The sequence below is a fragment of the Balaenoptera physalus genome (assembly GCF_965194825.1).
Source record: "Balaenoptera physalus genome assembly, chromosome: 5".
In the NCBI taxonomy this organism is placed as follows: domain Eukaryota; kingdom Metazoa; phylum Chordata; class Mammalia; order Artiodactyla; family Balaenopteridae; genus Balaenoptera; species Balaenoptera physalus.
In genome coordinates this window covers 36,928,062-36,951,002 of record NC_138884.1, presented here as the reverse complement: position 1 = coordinate 36,951,002, position 22,941 = coordinate 36,928,062, and the positions used below count along the sequence as shown (strand labels likewise).

Below are 22,941 nucleotides of genomic sequence, written 5' to 3'. Positions count from 1 at the left end.
TCCTTGAATTCCCTAAAAATATATTTCGCTACATTAGGTCATTAACTCCAAGAAAAATAAACACTATTATTAATAGCTATGGCTTGGATAGCAGTTACAGTTTGGCCTGAACTATTTTAACAAATTCATACATTTGCCTTTTAGCTTCTTACTTTGAAGATTGCAAGGTTTCATATTTTAATGAAGATTCTAACAGATAGAAAAATACTGGGGAGTCACAGGAATGTAAGGTACAGCGCAGGGAACATAGTCAATAATATTGTAACAACTCTGTATGTGACAGATGGTAACTAGACTTATCCTGGTGACCATTCCATAATGTATAAAAATATCGAATCACTACGTTGTACACCTGAAACTAATATCGCATGTCAATTATAATTCAACAGGCCTAAACAAGAAGGCTTGGAGGCGCCCAACTAAAGTTCGGGAAGGAAAAAGTCTTTGTCAACATCTTGGATCAGTTAAATCTTTGTCTTGAGAGGCCATTCTGTGCATCTGAGGATATTTAGCAGCACCTCTGGCCTCTACCTACTGATTGCCAGTAGCACCTCCAACACCCTCCACCCCCTCCCGCCCCCAGGTTGTGACAATCAAAACTGTCTTGAGACATTGAAACCACTGCTTTAGACCAAGGGTTAGCAAACATTTTCTGTAAAGGGCCAGACAGTAAATATTTTCGGCTTCGAAGAATACATATACATATTCTTCTTTGTCTTTTTTCAACCGTTTAAAAATGTATGAACTATTCTTAGCTGGTGGATCATAAAAAAATGCAGCAGGCCAGATTTGCTCATTGGTTGCCAAGCTCTACCTCAGACTAAATACCACTTTCCAAGTAGATATAGACAGTATACATATAGTATTATATTCAACAAAATACAGATTTACTTAAACTACGATTTGGGTCTTGGTAACTTTCTATCAGTATTATTTTCTCAAAGGAGGAAGAACAGAATTAGAGGCAGAATCTTGTGGAGGTCCACATATGTTTTTACATTAGAAAAGTAAGCTAATTCACAATAGCCTGGGGAAAACTACTCAAAATGCTCCAGCAAATCTGCCCTTTCACCTCTAAACACAGCCCAAACCTTGCATTTCCATCCCTTGGTCTTCAAATCCCCAACTATATAGCATTGATTTAGGAGTTTGCTTTTGTTGGTGTTTTTTAACTGACACTACTTTGGTTTCTGTTTAACATGTTTTTTCACACTCTCTCTCTCTTCATCTAACATTCTGGAATGCATCTCTAAAATTAATCTATCCCAGGCTACAGAGTCTATGAATATGAAGTAGGTCACTGGAACACCTTATCTTGCTTAAGGGTCAGTTACATGAACCCCCACGTGCCACAATCCTCTCAGCTTTTGCCTCTAGAAACAAATATGTACTCATATATTAACAGGATTACCCTGGAAATGATGACATGCTAAAAATGACCCTAGGACTATCTAAAGGTTATACTACAGTCCAGCTACTGAATGTGAGAATTTAAGCTATGTGGTACTCTTGTTTTTAACAGTTACAACAAATACCACTGAGAAGAAAAAAAGAAAAAAAAAAAAAGACCCAGAACTTTGTATATTTCAATTTACTAGGTTCCATTAGGCAAGGTCTAAATTACTAGGAAAAATGGAGAAAATATCTCTGAACAAATGCAGTAAAACATGTCTAACCTCATAGGATATATCTGCCATACACTTATGCTTCTTTGATAAAACATCAACATTAAAATGTCTCCTTTGGGAGCTCCCTGGCGGTCCAATGGTTAGAACTTGGTGCTTTCACTGCAGGGGGCATGGGTTCAATCCCTGGTCGGGGAACTAACATCCAACAAGCTGAGCAGTGTGGCCAAAAAAACATTTTTTTAAATTCTCCTTTGACGCTGACACTCTAAATAGCAAAGCAGAAGCTTACCATATTCTTTTTTCTTTGGCCACACTGCACAGTTTTCGGGATCTTAGTTCCCCAACCAGGGATCGAATCCATGCCATCAGCAGTGAAAGCGTGGAATCCTAACCACTGGACCGCAGGGGAATTGCCAGAAGGCATATTCTTTATTTTCAAATTAATTTATTTTCAAATCATAAAAACAATATATAGCCATTGCTGTATATAGAGCCATTGCAATATATAGCCAACAATATATAGAGAGAGAAAATATAAAGATAGTAAAAATCACTCAAAGCACCACCACGAGATAAACTATTTTTAAAGCTTTAATGTATTTCTTCCTAGTCTTTTTTCTATACTTTCGAATAATTTCATAAATCTTACTAAGTCAGAAGCATAATATATGTGTTTACACACACACTTGGCAAAAGATTTCAACAAATAAGAGATCTATATTTTTAATGTCTTCTGCTCATTCTTTTATAAATCTATCATAAAAACCCAGAAATCTAGGAACTTCCCTGGTGGTCCAGTGGTTAAGAATCTGCACTTCCATTACAGGGGGCATGGGTTCGATCCCTGGTTGGGGAACTAAGATCCCACATGCTATGTGGCATGGCCAGAAAATAAATAAATAAAAGTAAAATAAAATAAAAACAGAAATCTAAACAAAGTTATGTAAAAATGTACTAAGTCTTTCATTGAAGATTATTTCTAAGAGTGAAAAACTGGTACAAGCAAAGTGTTCAATAATAAGAGAAGGATTAAATACATATGGGACATCCCTATAATGGAATGAAGGACAACTATTAAAATTGGATTTCTTTTTAAGAATTTAATGACTTGAAATTAATTCTTGATTCCTGCTCCTCCCATTTAATTTTACATCCTGAACATTTTCCCAAGTCATTAAATTTTCAAAAAAATCTAATTTATAAAATTTAGATTTTAGATTTCTTAATATCATTGCCAATGTTCTAGCAATTTACACTCCCACCAGCAGATTCTAGGGTACATCTCAATGAGCCTTTAAGAAGGTATACTCTTAAATCAACAAGCGCAAATACCTTGAAAAAACAATAATGATTCATGAAAGTAATTATTTAGATTTTTTAGATGCTTGTAACTAAATCTCCTAAAACATCCAAAAAAGTTGCTAATTTTATGTAAAGTGGCTAGAAACAAAAAGCTGTAGGACTCCTTTCAAATCCACATTTTATATATATACATTTTGTTAAGTGCTGACATACTGTTCTGCAAATTACTTACTAAAACTGTCTGTGACCACTTAAGAGGAAATCATCCTAAGCTGTGTAGCAGCTTCCAGTTACCACTCAAAAAGAAGCAACCGAAGCAGACAATTAAAACAAAGTTTGGTGAGTCATATGGTAGGGAAAGAATGACATGCTATGACATCATATAAGAAGAAGCATTTAACCCAACCTGTTGGTTGGAAGGCAAATGGATCAGACAAGGCTTTCCAGGTGAAATGAAATCTAAGCTGAGTCCTAAATATGGAGATGAAGGTGTTAGCCAGGCAAATGGGGCAGTGAGGGAAGAGTACTCCAGGAAGAGGGAAGAGCATATGCAAAGGCCCAGAGGAAGCAGAGAGAACGTGACATATTACAGGGAGTGCAAGTAGTTTACTACGGCTGGAGCACAGAACTGGAGTGGGAGAGCACTCTTAGGGGCCCCAAAATTACAGATGCCCTCCCTCTCTGGCCAGACTAGACTCTGGACTTTTTTGTATTGTTCTTTTATTAAAATAAATAGAAATTAAGGACCGAAAGAGGCAAAGACTCTTCCCAGCTCTCTTCCTCATGGCGAGATTCTTCAAATGGTGGCATTGTCCTGTTCCTCCAAATTGGTGGGGCTTGCTCAACAATGAAGTAGATAATAGAGGGTTTGCCCAACACTGGATGACCAATCGAGGACGGTGAGTCTGGCAGGTGCAGGCAAGTGTCACGATGAGATTTACTGCTAGGAAGAATGACACTCTGGCAGTAATATAAAGAAACGGATGGAAAGAGGACAGCATTATAACAGTGGGGGCAAACGATGAAGGAGGTCCAAACTAGAATACTTAGGATGGAATGCAGAGAAATGGAAGTGTGCTTTGAAGAGAGACTAAGTAGGTGGACTGGAGAGGGCTGAGCAGACGTCCAGGACAAGGGGAAGGGTAATCCTGGATGTCTGGCTTGGGCCACTGAGAAAGGAAGGCAGCAGAGCACAGTGATTAAGATTCCTCGCTCTGGGATTCCATCTCTACCAGACAATGGTTTTGTGACCTTGGGAAAGTTACTTAAACGCCATGTGCTCCAGTTTCTGCATCTGTATAGTGGGAATAATAGTAAAATCTATCTCAAAGGATTTTGTGAAGAGTTACACGGAAGTTCTCAGAACAAGACCTGGCATGTAGAAGATGCTGGATAAGTATTAGCCATGTAAAGGGTGATGGTGATGTCATTCACCAAGATGGAGAACACGAGAGGAAGTGCAGATTCCAGGGGAGAAGAATGATGAGTTCAAGCTCGGATATGTTAACCTAATCTGCCTGCAGGACATCCAGGAGGCAGCCGATGACATGGGGCTACAGCTCAGAGGAGAGTTGTGAGTGTCAGATGCTACTTTATAAAGGGTGGAGCTAAGGAGACATCTGAGCAAGGACCTGGCAGACAGGAAGAAGCAGGCCCCAAGGGGACAGCGCATAGTGAGATGTGGAGAAAAGAACTCGGGCAGTCCCTAGGGAACACCGACATTCAAAGGATAGACAGAGGGAAACAGACTGGGAAGAAGCAGTCACAGAGACAAGAGGAAGACTCACAAAAAACAATTCTAATAAAGCTGTACCATAAAAACTAAAGAAACAAAAACATGAATGACAGTGAGATAAGGGCGACATACCATCGTGCACAGGGAATCAGCTTAGAGATTGGAAATCAAGGGTAGGGACAAAAAGATCTCAATAAAAAATAGTATTCCCTAAGAACCAGCATTTACAGTTTACTAAATTTTTTTTATAAATTACCTAGAAGAACCACATAGTGAAATCTCCAAGTTTATAAGACGCAGAGAGCTCTTTTAGTGAGCAGACTGCCTTACCAATGAGGATAAGCCTGCGAAAAATCTCATACAGTAATCTGAGTAGCCAAGAAAGAATCACATTTTTCAAGGAAAGAAAGCAGAACATAATGGCTTCACTGAAAAATAATGCAAACTGCATTTTGAAAATAAAGTTCTGGCCCCGAAGCTTTCAGTTACTGAACACAAAAAAGCCACTTTAAATCACTTTGGGGCTTAGAGGAAACAGAGATAGCCATTGGTCCAGATCGTAGATATGGGAACTGTTCAGGAAATCTTGCTGAAAAGCAGATAACTCAGTCATCCAAAACCACTGAGTCAGAATCTCAGGGTACGAGGTTAGGAAAAATGTACCACTTTCTGAAATTTTTTAAACAAGCTTACCAGACAATTCACGTGCACTCCAACATTTGGGAAGCCCTGATCTGCCTGAGCAGGAGACCAAGGGCTAAAGAAAATGAATGGCTTGGACAACAGCACACAGCTAACAAGAGCATCTAGAGCAAACTCAACTCAAACTCTAACACGCATCAGAATTATCCAGAGGGCTTGCTAAATATAAATTTTTGAGCTCTACTCTCAAAGTTTCTGATTCAGCCCAAGAATTCACATTTCTAACAAGTGTCCAGGTGAGGCTGCTGCTGCTCACCTGGGGACCACACTTTGCAAACTTCTGGTCTGGACTCTTCTCTGAGTACATCAACTCAACGCAGCCTGGACCCTTAAAGAAAAGGCAGGGTATTTCAGGAATGATGCTGAAAATGAAATAGAAAAACATGACAAAATATAAACTTCATACATGTATTCTAAGCCCTTCTGGTCAATTGGAAGAGACATAGAAAGCTGGAAAAGACCCAGACTAAGCTAGAATGAAATTATAAGGGTCAGGGAACATGAGAAGAGACAAAAATGACTGAATAAATAAAAAGACTAAATTCACAAAACAAGGTAGAGACAGGTCATGATTTTAAAATCCGTAAAATTATGAAAAGATATGTGCAGAACGAACAAATTTCAGAATGACAGCATTAGGCAACTGGTTTGATTATTTGACTGTAAGAAGTTGTTTTTAAGTATCTTTTTTGGGTTATTTACTCAGAACATCCCAAAACAGTCTTGAGGCTAAATTTTAATTCAAAACAACTTTTGAAAATGGTTTCCCACTGGTCCCACACAAAGCCAGGGAAGCCACAGAGAAACATTCCTCACTCACCACCTCAGTTCTGCATGACTCAGACATTCTGGTATTACATTAGAAAGAACAGCATTCCAAGGCTACTCTAACTGCTCCTCTTTTCTCATATAGACAGCCCTTAGCCCTGAAACACTACATTCAAATATAGAATTCTCTCAACGGCTCAGAATATCTGTACTTGCCTCTGTCTACCTGCTATTTGTCTCACTGTTCTGAGAACACATCCAAAATCCATAACGATGAATACCACTGACAGCATCTCCTCAGGACTGTCGTGCACATTTTACATCATATTGTCTTCACCTCTTTTCAAACCCATTTTCCACTTGTGGTTCTTACTGTGCTACCTCTAGTATCCGCTGTCATTTCCTCCAAAGAAATACACCTAAGTGTTAGATCCTTTCATTATCCATTTTACTCCTACACCCAGCTAAGCTGCTCCCTCTACCTTCTAAGTATCCTTGCTCAGGCTTTCCTCTTTGCTACATATATTTGCTTTTGTACTCTCCCCACCCAACTCCCAACACCCTCCTGTCTTCCCCAAAATAACCTCACTTCCAAAGGCACAATATCTGGTTTTTGACCTTTTCAAAGCCAGTGTAAATATCATTCTGTCAACACATATACTGCTATTTAGAGCTAAGAGGCAAAAACAGGATCCAAGTAACTTCTGCTACCCAGACAGATGAATGGTTCAAGCTGGCTTAGGTTTTTCCCAGGATTCATTACAGGCTATTCTTTATCATAAGAATGTCGATTCTGCTTATGGCCTTGAAACTAAAGCTTCCTAAGACATTAGACGATCTCTCATTGGCCAAGCCCTATAACAGGACACAGACACAGACAGACAGACATACACACACACACACACACACACACACACACACACACACACCCCTACCTGAAGACCAAAACTCAGAGTTTACCATCATCAAATTCCAAATATAATAAGTCATTGCTCACCAAATAACTAACATAAAACTTAAACATAGGCTCTATGCTTACCTACAATTATTAAATCTCAGTCTAAGGTGAGCTTCAAATCTATGCAATACCGTTTTGTTTCTGAAATATATTCTTAATTAGAAGCAAGAGACTTTATGGGAATTACTACATAGATCCAACAGTGACATTATGACTGTCTGTTTGTCCTTTCCTTATCCTAAACTGTCTTTAAAAATACAAACTTCACTGCAATAGTGTTGGGAAGACCAGATATGCACATGCAAAGGAATGAATCTGGACCTTTACTCTACCCCATATACAAAAATTAACTCAAAATGAATCAAAGACCTAAAATAAGACTTAAAACTATGAAACTCTTAGAAGAAAACATAGGGGAAATGCTTCATGATACTAGACTCGGTAATGATTTCCTGGATAAGACACCAAAAGCATAGACAACAAAAGTGAAAACAGACAAATTGGACTACATCAAAATTTAAAACTTCTGTGCACCAAAGGACATAATTAACAGAGTAAAAAGGCAGCCTACAGAATGGGAGGAAATATTTGTAAACCATATATCTGATAAAGGGTTAATATCCAGAATATGTAAAGAACTCCTACAACTCAACAACAAAAAGACAAATGACCCAATTAGAACATGGGCAAAGGACACTGACTAAACATTTTTCCAAAGAAGATATACAAATGGCTAACAAGCATATGAAAAGATGTTTAACGTTACTAACCATTATGGAAATGCAAATCAAAACCATGAGATATCATCTCACACACATCAGGATGGCTACTATCAAAAACAAAACAAAACAAAAAAACAGTGTTGGTGAGGATATGGAGAAACTGGAACGCTTGTGTACTATTGGCAGGAACACAAAATGGTGTAGCTGCTGTGGAAAACATTATGGTGGTTCTTCAAAAAAATTAAAAATAGAATTACCATATGATCCAGCTATTCCACTTCTAGATATATACCCAAAATAGCTGAAAGCAGGAATTCAAACAGATATTTATATACCCATGTACAAGTAGCATTATTCATAATAGCCAAAAGGTTGAAGCAACCCAAATGTCCATCAATGAATGAATGGATGCACGAAATGTGGTGTGTATGTGTATTTATGTGTGTGTGTGCGTGTGGGTATAATGGAATATTATTCAGCCTTAAAAAGGAAGGAAATTCTAACACATTCTACAACATGGATGAACCCTGAGGACATTACTCTAAGTGAAATAAGCCTGTCACAGGAAGACAAACACTGTATGAATCCACTTCCATGAGGTATCTAGAAGAGTTAAATTCATAGAGACAGAAAGTAGAATGGTGGTTGCCAGGGGCTGGGGGAGGGGAGAATGGGGAGTTGTTTAATGGGTAGAGAATTTCAGTTTTGCAAGATGAAAACATTCTGGAAATTGGTTGCACAATAATGTGAATATACTTAACAATACTGGAACTATACACTTAAAAATGGTTAAAATGGGGGCTTCCCTGGTGGTGCGGTGGTTGAGAATCTGCCTGCCAATGCAGGGGACATGGGTTCGAGCCCTGGTCTGGGAAGATCCCACATGCCACGGAGCAGCTGGGCCCATGAGCCACAATTACTGAGCCTGCGCGTCTGCAGCCTGTGCTCCGCAGCAAGAGAGGCCACGATAGTGAGAGGCCCGCACACCGCGATGAAGAGTAGCCCCCGCTTGCCACAACTAGAGAAAGCCCTCGCACAGAAACGAAGACCCAACACAGCCATAAATAAATAAATAAATAAAATTAAATTTAAAAAAAAATTTAAAAAAAAGTTTAAAAAAAAAAATGGTTAAAATGGTAAATTTTGTGTTGTGTATTTTAACACAATTTTTTAAGTATAAACTTAGTGAAATATTTTCTTGTAATAGACTTAACTTATAAATCTATAGTCCCATTTTTAGCTTACATAAAGTGTATTATCTCTTAATATTAACATGCACAGAATGCTATAATATTGTATATATCTTTGCAAGTAAAGGTATAATCTGTAGAATTGAAAATATCTAAAAAATAACATACTTTATACACAAAGCTTACATTCTGTAAAATTAATAACTTTATAGGAAGGGTTACTAAAGAATGTACATGGTAATGAAAATAACATGCTATCAAAGTCTAGTACTTGATGTTAATACTCCATTTCATTTGGGGTATTCAAAGAGCTTCATAAAATCTCAGAGCACTATAAAGAAAGGATTTCACCTGTTTGAATGATAAATTGCACAGCAAAGGTTTCATCACAATGTTTACTGAAAAATGCTTGACTGGATGCTAGAGTAGCATAGCACAGACTCCAGGGGCCTCTAATACCTACCTGTGGTGCTCCAAGGACAATGGTGCTTCAAGGACAAAGGACAACCCTGCCTGAAAAAGTTTCAACGTCACACCCCCTTACCGGACTCTTAATCGCCCTCCCCACCAAGTTGCGGTGGTTACGAAATTCCTGAGGCCACCTGGGCAACGCCCATCTGGGCAACGGGACCTGTCCCAAATAAGGAAAGGCATCTGCCCTGTCCCACTCCCACCCTATAGAAGGAAGGTATATGTGCCTTAACCAATCAGTAAATGAAATTTTCACCTTGGACCGTCCCTTTATTTTCTGGCTATAAAAACTGATCAATAGCACATGTTTGGGCTCGACTCTCCCAGACTACTAGGAAGTTGGCCTGCTGTTCTGGCAGTGACCCTGCTCTCTAATAAATTCTATCTTCTTTACATTCTGCCTTGTGTCTGGAAATTCTTTTCCAACCTGCGTTCGGACCACGACACTACCCCATTACTCTTAACCCTCCATCTGGATAAGATATCTGACGTACAACTTACTGGCAAATTAAGAAGATATTTCATAAAGATATTTCAAAAAACTTAGTATTCGGCATCTAGAGGTTAAAAAACAGATTTATCCATTTGCATCCAATGAAAAATATATCCATTTTGAATTTAGACATAAAGTTCAAAGTATAGTTTTATTCAGTTACATTCTTAATTTGATCTAATAAAAAGGTATTTGAGAACATAACCCTGTGTCACAACAGTATACTAAAACACTGTTTTATTCAAAGCAAAAATCAAGGTGATTACAACACCTTTAAAACCAAAAATACAAAGATTAGGTAGAAGTATGCTTTTATCGCATTGGGGGGTGTCAATCTTGGGTGGTATTTACTTGTAAAATGCAGATTCCCAAACCCTTCCCCCAGCACTCTGATTCAGATTCTGATACACTAGATGGCGGCCTACTAATTTGAATTTTCAATGTGCTTTTTAACAAGCACTCTAACAATGTTTTGAGAAACAATGCAAAACACACCTCTAATAAGATGCTAATTACAGTGCCTTGGAGGTATACCTTATAAGGAAGTTAACTCTCATCTTATTCAACCTGATAAACATAGGAATCCTTTCTACAATACTGACAGACTGATTGATCAATTTTAATAAGAAAGAATACTAATATTTACATACAAATAAATAGCATATGCTTCTCTGTAAACTACAAGTCTAATCACTTATTTTAACAAGACTACCATTGTTTGAAACTTAGAGTCACCTCTTTCTAGAATTAACTTTCAATACAGTGTATAAGCGTTCAAACACATATACAAATTATAAAAAGAGAAACTGGTTTCATTACGTTATTGCTCCTGATCAAAATTAGAACTTCCCAGATTCCGTAGCTCTGAAGACATTTAGATTACTTCCCAAATACACCCTCACAGGGTTGAGATTTGCCACCACAGAAAATAGGATGTTTAGATACATGTATATGTATGGCCGAGTCGCTTTGCTGTGCACCTGAAACTATCACAACATTGTTAATCGGCTATACTCCAATATAGTTTAAAAAAGAAATAAAATAGGGGCTTCCCTGGTGGTGCAGTGGTTAAGAATCCGCCTGCCAACGCAGCGGACACAGGTTCGAGCCCTGGTCCGGGAAGATCCCACATGCTGTGGAGCAACTAAGCCCGTGCGCCACAACTACTGAGCCTGCGCTCTAGAGCCCGTGAGCCTCAACTACCGAGCCCACACACCTAGAGCCCGTGCTCCACAACAAGAGAAGCCACCGCAATGAGAAGCCCACGCACCACAATGGAGAGTAGCCCCCCGCTCGCCGCAACTAGAGAAAGCCCACGTGCAGCAACGAAGACCCGATGCAGCCAAAAATTAATTAATTAATTTTTTTTAAAAAAAGAAAGGAAATAGGATGTTTAAATGAATGCTACCAGAGGATCAAGATGCAGTTCCCAAAGAAAAAATGCTTAAATGTTTTGAGAAGAGGAGAGAGTGTAGCCTCTCAGAAACACTGCTTTGAACAAGATAATGTTCACGTCTGTGGACAGGCAACGTTGCCTGCCATTCCAGTAAACAAAGAATGTTGCTGCCATTCTAGTAAACAAGGACCAAGCCATCAGCCGCTGCAGCATCCCACCCCACCCCCACTGATGGTACGCAGAGGGGAATTCAGGATAGAGAAAAACAGGAAGCATTTTGTGCTTTGAATACTGGCCCTAGATAGTTAAGATGCATATCTAAGGAATAATTCCGTTCAGCCCAGATTCTTACGTCTTCCCATATATAGAAAAGCACTAAAATCATTAACTTGCTATGTCTGTTTTTGTGATTAGCAGTTATCTTTTGATGTTCAACTACATTTTTTTTCCAGCCCAATACGCCTGTACATCCTGGCTCTTCCCTCAACTCTCCGGAGCAGCTCCTCAGAGCTACCTGAGAGGCTGTCTCCTGGCCTATAGTCCTCAGTAAGGTCCCCGAATAAAACCTAACTCGAAACTTCCAGGTTGTGCATTTTTCTTCTGTCAACACTTGGATGTGTCAATTCAAGTACGCTTACTTTTTTTTTAAGTTTATTACTGAACATTACTGAACACATCTCAATAGTGATAAGAAAAGACGACATCACCTGTGAGTGCTCTCTTCACCAGCCTTCTGCTAGGTTGCGTTTGCTCACTTCACTCTATCAGAGGGGCAGAAAAGATTTCTCCAACACTTGGCACTGCTGGCAACTCCCAGAAGAAGACTTCCAAAATCTACAGAAAGGAATAAAAAAAAATTTTTTAAAAAGCCCCAGAATCATTGATAAACCGCAAAAAACCCAATCTAAATTTCTCCAGTTTTTCTCCCCCATATTTACCACCATTTGTTGTGCACTGAATGGGTTCTCCTCAGATTGCACTTATTATTAAAAAAAAGTTATAAACAAGGGGCCTCCCTGGTAGTCCAGTGGTTGAGGCTCTGCACTCCCAGTGGCAGGGGGGTGGGGGAGTGGGGAGGTGGCAGGGTTTGACCCCTGGTCGGGGAGCTGGGTCCCGGGTGCCCCAGCTAGGAGCCTGCATGCCACAACTAAAGATCCCGCATGCCACAATGAGGATCCCGCACGGGGCAACGAAGATCCTGTGTGCCACAGCTGAGACCCAGCAGAGCCAGATCAATCAATAAATAAATATTTCTTTTTTAAGTTATATGCAAAAATCAAATCTTTACTTAGAATTCTGAATGCTAGCCAGAAATGAAAGACTCCCACTGGGTAGCAGAAAGTAGAGAAGGATTCTTCTGTCCTCCAAGAGATGGTAAGTAATTATATACTTCTTTTAGAAGGGAAAAAAATGTGAAACTAAATAAATCCATATCCATGCAACAGCAGCATCATATTATAAGGACAACAAAATATAAAATAGCAAGAAGAGGACCACAAACAACTTTCGTGACCTGCTTTTTTAAAAAGTGTGATACTCCCCAAATATTCCCTGGTACCTCTGACCTATCCAAACACTGATAGTTGAAAGTTTAGTTTTCTGCCATCCCATGGGTAAAGTTTACTTTGGTCTTAGACACACATTTCATAGCATCAGGCCTAACTGGGAAGATCAGTTTCACAACACAAATGCATGGCTTAATCCCTACTGTACAAGCAGAAAAACATGAGCTTAAAGAAGGCTGGGAAATTATCCCACCTAAGATAAATAGTGCAGAGAAGAGGTGTCCCGGAAAGCACAGCAAAGAGACTAACCCCAAGCAGTTAGAGCACGAAAGGCAGAAGCTAATGCAAATGCTAAACAAACCCCATGAGAAGCCGCTATTCTAGATCAGAACAGGTGGAAGCTAGAGAAAATGACCAAGAAAAAAACACTTTTTAAGAAAACAAAATACTATACTTAAAGTTAAAGCATGGGAACCATTGAAATGCTCAATAACTGGGGAAGAAGAGTTAAGTAAATGTGACAAAATGACATAATTTAGTTAACCGCAATTTTGACAGCTGTCAGAAAATTTTGAGTTTTAATAAAGTGAGAAAACGCCATTTATCACATAAAGAAGAAAGAAAAAACAGAGTACAATGTTGTAATTACATATGATCACGATCACTTACGCAAAGCAAGAAACAAGAAGCAACTTGTTCTGATATAGTTAGAAGTATTTATAAGTATTTCCCCAACTTTAGATGGGTTAAGGTGAACAATTCAAGTCAGAGTCTAGTACAACAAATAGGTCTTTTCAAAATCTCTGCGTAGCAAGGATGCACTGCTCACTAACATAATAATTTTTCTGGAACAGCCCTGTATATTAAAGGATGGTTCCCTAGAAGTCACAGTAAGAGGTTTTGTGTGTGTGTGTGTGTGTGTGTTTGACCTATAGATGCCTCAAAGACTTGGAATGCAATACCTTTTCTTATAACAAATGTTTTGTGAAAGGGAAAAAAATGGAGGAAGGGACCTCAACTTGACCTAAAGCTTCAAAACTAGGCACAGTTGTAATGCCTGGGCACACGAAGAGTGCATATGGGGCATGAGAAGCAAAGGATAACATTTGACATGCAAATAAACAAATTCTTCTTATTAAAATTTCGTCAGTACCTTCAAATCCACCCTCTTCACTCTACTCAATTATAAAGCACCTGGGACCTTGCAGTATAATTCATAATCAAATCTCCGGGCATTTATTCGCAAGCCGTTTTACAATGGCTTACAAGCAAGAGAATTCTACTTCTTCCATAGTCCCACATGAACTGTTTTATCATCGTGTCCTGGAGAGAGACAGGTTCTCCTACTGCCTCTTAAGAATTACATATTGCTTCCAGATGCTTTTCAGGTGATTTCAAGCCTTTTCTCATTCTGTGACTCTTGAATTATGAAAGGGCATCTCTAATTCATGAGAAATACTGCTCCCACTTCAGTGTCCATTAACATACATTCTCCCCTTCCACTACATTGTAGGTACTCACACACATATGCTTTTAGTTAGGTAATAATGCCTCCCTGTGTATCAGTAAGGGCTTTACTGAGAACCACTCATATTCTACCACCGTGATTCCACTAGCAGCCACACTTGGAGACTTCAAAGGAAGCTGAGTCCCTTGACAGTAATGCACAGAATGACATCAAAAGCAAGGTTAAACAAAACTCAAGTAAACTGAAAGTACTCTCTTAAAATTCACTGGCTCTTGGTAATTCTCTCATTGTCATCTCATTTAAAAACAAAATATGTCTCCTGCTAAAATGTGGGGAAGTTGGCAGTTAACAATTCAGTCACACCCAAAATCTCTGTCCAGGCAAGTGCTTTCCTTCTAACAAAACATGCTACCTCCACATAGTAAAACCAAATCCAGCCTCAGAATCCTTCTGTGCAGTGGCTATGTCACATCCCTAAATTCAACAGAGGAACAAAATTTAAACCTCATTTCCAGATGGCATAAATTCAGTGAATTCAGACCTCTACTGTGCTGAGTGCATAAATCTGTTAATAGGCAAAGAGTGCACAAAAAGCACAGCAAACCGCCAAATGAACACCGTGCGTGTTGTGGGCGGAGAGAATTAATATCCACATCACAGATTTCTCTCTGTATCGACGAAATGAATGCAGAGGGGCGTTTTTACAGGAGGTGTGGATTTTTCCATAGCACTGGATTAACTGACCCGTGTTATAATCAAGTGCTTTCCTGGAGAGTAATTAACAAATCAATCAATCAACTACAAGTCTCGAACAGTTCAACAAGTTTTCAAATACGTGGAGTTGACGATGAGTTAATTATTGAATAATTTCATTCTCCAAAAGAGCCAAACTGAGACAGGTTATGTGGAAACTTGCAGAGAAGAACAAAATGTTCTACCAAGGCCCACAGTCTTCACTATTCCACTTAATATTAATAAGGGACTTCCCTGGTGGTGCAGTGGTTAAGAATCCGCCTGCCGATGCAGGGGACACGGGTTTGAGCCCTGGTCTGGGAAGATCCCACATGCCACGGAGCAACTAAGCCCATGAGCCACAACTACTGAGCTCGCGAGCCACAACTGCTGAGCCCGTGTGCCACAACTACTGAAGCCCACATGCCTAGAGTGCATGCTCCACAACGAGAAGCCCGCACACCGCAACTGAAGAATAGCCCCAGCTCACTGCAACTAGAGAAAGCTCAAGCCCACGTGCGGCAACAAAGACCCAACACAGCCAAAAATAAATAATTTAAAAAATAATTAATTTTAAAAAAAGAATATTAATAATAACTCAAGAGTCTTAAAATGGTTGTATCTAAACCCAGTCCCTGAATTTTACAGATAAAAAAATAAAGCACAGGGAAGCTAAGTGACTTTAGGGAAGACAGAGGTAGAACCCGTATCTTCCAACCCACGGTGATGCGATCTCCTCCACATTAAACTCACAATTCCTCAACTATCTACCCATTAAGTCTATTTCATTTCCCCCAAAGAGCAAAACTTTTAAAGCTTGGGAAAAGTGGAACCAAATGAAGCTTCAATCTCCAGTTCCATCCAATCAATCCCTGAGATTTTACATTAATTATATAGATTATCTTCTTCACCCAAGAAACACAGTGTAATTTGGATGACTTTGGGAAGGTCCCAACCATGAAACAAATGACTGAGCTACAGCACATCACCGAGGAGGAAGAGCAGACAGAGACAGACTATGGGCATCTCAGAAATGAATCAAGAATACTGGCTGATCAAAATGAATAACGAAGATTAACAAAATCAAAATCTAAGTATTAAGTGATATTTCCCAATGTAACAACTATTCCTAAGCTGTTTCTTAAAGAAAAAAAAAGTAGTAGTCATTGTTGCTTAAGGTTCTGTAATTAAGCAGATTTGGAAAATGCTACATTCTAAAATATCCCTCTCAAATATTCACAAAGCGCATCATGTGTATAAAGGCTTGAAGAAGGCCTACAGGAAAGAAGCCCACTTAGTTTTGTTTAATATATACAACGTTTCCCAATCTTATTTGACATTTTTTGTTTGCAGAACCTGTACTGACATCCTCCAAGAAGCATCCTTCAGGAAGCACATATAGCATTTTTGATGAATAACATGGCACCCATTAAGCAGCATTTATAGTGAGACTGGCTTCTTCTTCCAGACCCAACTGTTAAAAATCAACTCTTGGGACTTCCCTGGTAGTCCAGTTGTAAAGAATCTGCCTTGCAATGCAGGGGACGCGGGGTTAGATCCCTGGTCAGGGAACTAAGATCCCACATGCCACGGGGCAACTAAACCCGTTCACCACAACTACTGAGCTCGTGCGCCTCAACTAGAGCCTGCGTGCTGCAAACTAGAGAGCCCACACGCCCTGGAGCCTGTACGCCACAACTAGAGAAGAGAAAACCCGCACGCCACAACTAGAGAGAAACCCGCTCACCACAACGAAAGATCCCACACCGCAACGAAGATCCCGCGTACCACAACTAAGACCCGACACAGCCTAAAAAATAAATAAATAATAAATCTTAAAAAAAAAAAAATCAACTCTTGAGGTAAAGGACCCCTGTGATTACAATGAAAATAACAACCACCACCACCAAGTAATAAGTGCTAAGTGCAAGGCACTGTGCTAACTACAATTTCTTTTTGAGAAGGGGTAGGATGTATTCAAATTCAAATTATACTCCCCAGAGCCTGTATCTATTCATAAACAAGAAAACATTTTTAACAAATAAATAAACATATCATATACACTGTTCTGTACCTCGCATTTTTCACCAAACAATACATATTGGCAATGTTTCCAAAATGATACATAAAGAGATTCACTGTTATCTTTTTATGACTGCACAGTTTTCTAATGTACAGCAGTACAGTAACACAATGTATTAATTCAGTCTCCCATGGATGAACATTTTGGTTGTTTCCAATCTTTAGCCATTTTATAAACATTACTACATAAGTATCTCTGTATATAAATCATTTTCTCATGAACGTAATATGTATGTATATGTAGGATACATTCATAGTATATATGAATGTATGTATATCTAGAGGAATGTACTCAATTATTTGTACCTAGGATAAATTTCTAGAACTGGAGTTCCTAGTCAAAGGATATGAGATTTTTCATACTACAGATTTTGCCAAACTGCCCACTAAAGAGACTATTGTTTTGCACTCATTATCTCTACACAGTAGGTTATAGAACTTCTTAATCTTTGCCCATCTAATAGTAATGAATGGTACCTCGGTTTAGTTCTAATGTGACTACCTCTTATAATGAGCAGAGTTAAGCATCTTCTTCATATGTTTAAAAGACACTGTTATCTCTCTTTCTGAAGACTATATCCTTTGTCCATTTTTCTACTGGGTTGTTGGACTTTTTCTTATAGATTTGTAGAAGCTCTTTATTAGGGAAATTAGTCCCTTTGTGATATGAGAAGCAAAATTTTTTCCCCATTTTCTTGTTCTTTGTCTTCCCTTATGCAGGATTTTTTCTGTTAGTTTTTTAATGTAATCAAGTTTATCAATCTCTTACGGCTTCTCTCTTTTCTGTCTTACTTAGAAAGGCCATATACACTCCAATATTATAAAATAACTTTCCCATGTTTTCTTCTATAATATACTTTATTTTTAAAATTTCTGTTTAATATGGATCAATTTTGGCTTAACACTTGAGATATTGCTCTAAATAGCTTTTTCTTTCCCCCGTCCAGATGGCCACCTGGTTATCCCACCACTGTTTACTGAACACAGCAACTTTCTCCAACTAACTTGATATTTGGTAACACAAATGTTTCAATTATTGTAGCCTAATTGGCCTAGCTATTCATGCTTACTTATTTTTCTATGTGAGCATAGAATAAGGTTGTTTAGCTCCCCCAAAGTCCTGTTGTTATTTTTATTGGAATTACATTAAACATACACATTAGTTTAACGAGAACTGGCATCTCTATATCCAAGAATACGACAGGCATTTTCACATCTTTTGTGTATCCCTCAGGAGCATTTTTAAACTCCTTCACACACATCATACATATTTCTTAAGTTTATTCTTAGGTATTTTATCCTTTTTTATGGTAACTGTTTTTTCTTCTGCTACATTCAAACTAGTTGTTTGTATATATGAAAGCTATGAATGCTGACATATTACCTTGGTATCCAGGCACATTTATAAATTATCTTATTCTTTATAATTAGTTTTTCACTTGATAATCTTGAGTATTCTAGTCATATATTCCTATCATTTATTTGGAAATGATAGGAATATATGACTAGTTTTTATACCTTTATAACTTTATTTTCTTTCTGTTGTCCACCTACATTAACTTGTGATTCCAAAACACCATTAATAAAGAGTGAAAATAGTGGACATCCTTATTTTGTTTCTGGCTTTAATGGTCTCAAATTTCCTATTAAGCCTGAGATGGTTTTTAGATTGAGAAAGACATATTTTACTAAGAATACTTTCCTACTATATTTTGACGGTTTTTTAAAAAAATCAATAAGGATACTGAATTTTATTAGATGTCTTCTCTATAAAAATGGTCATATGATTTTTTCTATTTACATTTAACAAGATGATGAATGTCTTTAATAAATTTCGTACTACTGAACCCTCCTGCATTCCTAAAACAATCCTCACTTGTTATGGCGTATTATTCTTTTAATGTGTACAAAGCACACAAACGTCATCTCACTCCATCCTCTAAGCAGCCCCGCCAGGTGTGCGCTGGCACCACGGCTGCACGGGCCCTCACCCACTGTACTCCCGCTCTCCTCACTGCTCCCCCTCCAGGACTGTGCCGCTCCTGCCAGACCTGTTGTTCTCCGAGATCCTCCATCCCCAGATAGCCTCCTCTATCCTTCCTGTCTCCATGTACGCTTCTGCCGACACAGCACCTCCACATAAAGGCCCTCCCTGTCTACTGTCTACCCCATGTAAAACAGACAGGAAACACCTTCCAATCTTGTCACTCATTCCCTGACCCTGTTCTATTTTTGTTTGTAGCAACTGTCACCATCTAACATATATTATGTTTCACTTCTTTTAATTTACATTCCATCTCCCCCAGTAGAATGTAAGCTCCATGAAGAGAAGGAGTTGCATCTCCATTAAGAGCAGGAGTTTCATCTGCTAGGCCGGGCATGCAGAAACTACTTAATATTTGTTGAATGAGGGAATGAACAACTGAATGAATGAATGAACACCCATTTGATAGACAAGAAAGCTGAAGCTTAAAGAGATGAAGTAAAATCATTCACTGGCAGAGCTGGGACTGAAACCCAAGTCAAACTTCCAATTCCCTACCCCTAACCCTTCAAACAAATGACAGGTGCTTTTAGGCCACAGAAAATGCTCATATATCTTATGAATACTAAAGTGCAAGTTAGTGACTCCATTGAAAGTAGATGTCCCTTTACAAGGTAAGCAAAAGAATCAGAAGATGGCGCCCACAGACTGGCTTTGGAGCCCAAAGAGATAATCTCCAACCCTACACTTGTCCAACAAGGTCACCGCTAGCCATGCATGGTCACTGGAACTTGGGATGTGGTGCCTGCGACTAAGGGACTGAAAGTTTAATTTTATTTCATTTTAATTAATTTAAATCTACAAACTGATACTGGTGTGAATCTATTTTTCTTTCTTTTTTTTTTCATAGCGGTATTATTTTTGATGGTCCAAAATAGAAAACAACCCAAATATCCATCAGCGGTAGAATGGATAAATAATGGTATATTTATACAATGGAATAACCTACAGCAATGAAGATGAATGAACTACAACTACATTCAACAATGCCCTTGATTCTCACTAACATAATGATTTTTTTAAAAAACCACAAAAGATTATGGTGAATCTATTTTTTTTTAATTTTTGAATTTTATTTATTTTTTTATACAGCAGGCTCTTATTAGTCATCCATTTTATACATATCAGTGTATACACGTCAATCCCAATCTCCCAATTCATCCCACCACCATTCCCACTCCCCCGCCGCTTTCACCCCTTGGTATCCATATGTTTGTTCTCTACATCTGTGTCTCAATTTCTGCCCTGCAAAACAATTCATCTGTAACATTCTTCTAGGTTCCACATATATGTGTTAATACACAATATTTGCTCTTCTCTTTCTGACTTTCTTCACTCTGTATGACAATCTCTAGATTCATCCATGTCTCTACAAATGACCCAATTTCGTTCCTTTTTATGGCTGAGTAATATTCCATTGTATATATGTACCACTCTTCTTTACCCATTTGTCTGTCGATGGGCATTTAGTTGCCTTCATGACCTGGCTATTGTAAATAGTGCTGCAATGAACATTGGGTGCATGTGTCTTTTGTAATTATGGTTTTCTCTAGGTATATGCCCAGTAGGGATTGCTGGGTCATATGTTAATTCTATTTTTAGTTTTTTAAGGAACTGCCATACTGTTTTCCATAGTGGCTGTATCAATTTACATTCCCACCAACAGTGCAACAGGGTTCCCTTTTCTCCACACTCTCCCCAGCCTTTGTTGTTTGTAGATTTTCTGATGATCCCCATGTGAACTGGTGTGAGGTGATACCTCATTGTAGTTTTGATTTGCATTTCTCTAATAATTAGTGATGTTGAGCAGCTTTTCAAGTGCTTCTTGGCCATCTGCATGTCTTCTTTGGAGAAATGTCTATTTAGGCCTTCTGCCCATTTTCGGATTAGATTGTTTGTTTTTTTAATATTGACCTGCATGAGCTGTTTATATATTTTGGAGATTAATCCTTTATCTGTTGATTCATTTGCAAATATTTTCTCCCATTCTGAGGGTTGTCTTTTCATCTTGTTTGTAGTTTCCTTTGCTTTGCAAAGGCTTTGAAGTTTCATTAGGTCGCATCTGTTTATTGTTGTTTTTATTTCCATTATTCTAGGCGGTGGATCAAAAAAGATCTTGCTGTGATTTATGTCAAAGAGTGTTCTTCCTATGTTTTCCTCTAAGAGTTTTATAGTGTCCGGTTTACATTTAGGTTTCAAATCCATTTGGAGTTTATTTTTGTGCATGATGTTAAGGAGTATTCTAATTTCATTCTTTTACATGTAGCTGTCCAGTTTTCCCAGCACCACTTATTGAAGAGACTGTCTTTTCTCCGTTGTATATCCTTGCCTCCTTTGTCATAGATCAGTTCACCATAGGTGTGTGGGTTTATCTCTGGGCTCTATATCCTGTTCCATTGATCTATATTTCTGTTTTTGTGCCAGTACCATATTGTCTTCATTACTGTAGCTTTGTAGTATAGTCTGAAGTCAAGGAGTCTGATTCCTCCAGCTCCGTTTTTTTCCCTCAACACTGCTTTGGCTATTTGGAGTCTTGTGGCTCCATACAAATTTTAAGATTTTTTTCTTCTCGTTCTGTAAAAAATGCCACAGGTAATTTGATAGGGATTGCATTGAATCCGTAGATTGCTTTGGGTAGTATAGTCATTTTCACAATATTGATTCTTCCAATCCACGAATATGGTAAATCTCTCCATCTCTTGGTATCATCTTTAATTTCTTTCATCAGTGTCTTATACTTTTCTGCATAGCGGTCGTTTGTCTCCCTAGGTAGGTTTATTCCTACGTATTTTATTCTTTTTGTTGCAGTGGTAAATGGGAGTGTTTCCTTAATTTCTCTTTCAGGTTTTTCATCATTAGTGTATAGGAATGCAAGAGATTTCTGTGCATTAATTTTTTACCCTGCAACTTTACCAAATTCATTGATTAGCTATAATAATTTTCTGGTGGCATCTTTAGGATTCTCTATGTATAGTATCATATCATCTACAACCAGTGACAGTTTTCCCTCTTCTTATCCAATTTGTATGCCTTTTATTTCTTTTTCTTCTCTGATTGCCATGGATAGGACTTCCAAAACTATGTTGAATAATAGTGGTGACAGTCGACATCCTTGTCTTGTTCCTGACCTTAGAGGAAATGCTTTCAGTTTTTCACCATTGAGAATGATGTTTGCTGTGGGTCTGTCGTATGTGGCTTTTATGATGTTGAGGTAGGTTCCCTCTGTGCCCACTTTCCAGGGAGTTTTTATCATAAATGGGTGTTGAATTTTGTCAAAAGCTTTTTCTGCCTCTATTGAGATGATTGTATGGTTTTTATTCTTCAGTTTGTTAATATGGTGTATCACATTGATTGATTTGTGTATAGTGAAGAATCCTTGCATCCCTGGGATGAATCCCACTTGATCATGGTGTATGACCCTTTTAATGTGTTGTTGGATTCTGTTTGCTAGTATTTTGTTGAGGATTTTTGCATCTATATTCAACAGTGATATTGGTCTGTAATTTTCTTTTTTTGTAGTATCTTTGCTTGGTTTTGGTTTCAGGGTGATGGTGGTCTCATACAATGAGTTTGGGAGTGTTCCTTACTCTGCAATTTTTTGGAAGAGTTTGAGAAGGATGGGTGTTAGCTCTTCTCTAAATGTTTGATAGAATTCACCTGTGAAGCCATCTGGTCCTGGACTTTTGTTTGTTGGAAGATTTTTAATCACAGCTTCAATTTCATTACCTGTGATTGGTCTGTTCAT

At 38.4% G+C, this 22,941-nt stretch overlaps 1 protein-coding gene across 3 annotated transcripts in view; it reads right to left on the bottom strand.

The window, feature by feature from the left end:
* The window catches only part of FHIP1A (FHF complex subunit HOOK interacting protein 1A), a 264,110-nt gene that overhangs the window by 174,821 nt on the left and 66,348 nt on the right, over positions 1 to 22,941 (bottom strand). For all 3 annotated transcript variants that reach the window (XM_082463305.1, XM_082463308.1, XM_082463307.1), the window contains exon 2: positions 12,073 to 12,199. The gene's annotated coding sequence lies outside the window, so the exon portion shown is untranslated. The remainder of the gene's footprint in view (positions 1 to 12,072; positions 12,200 to 22,941) is intronic.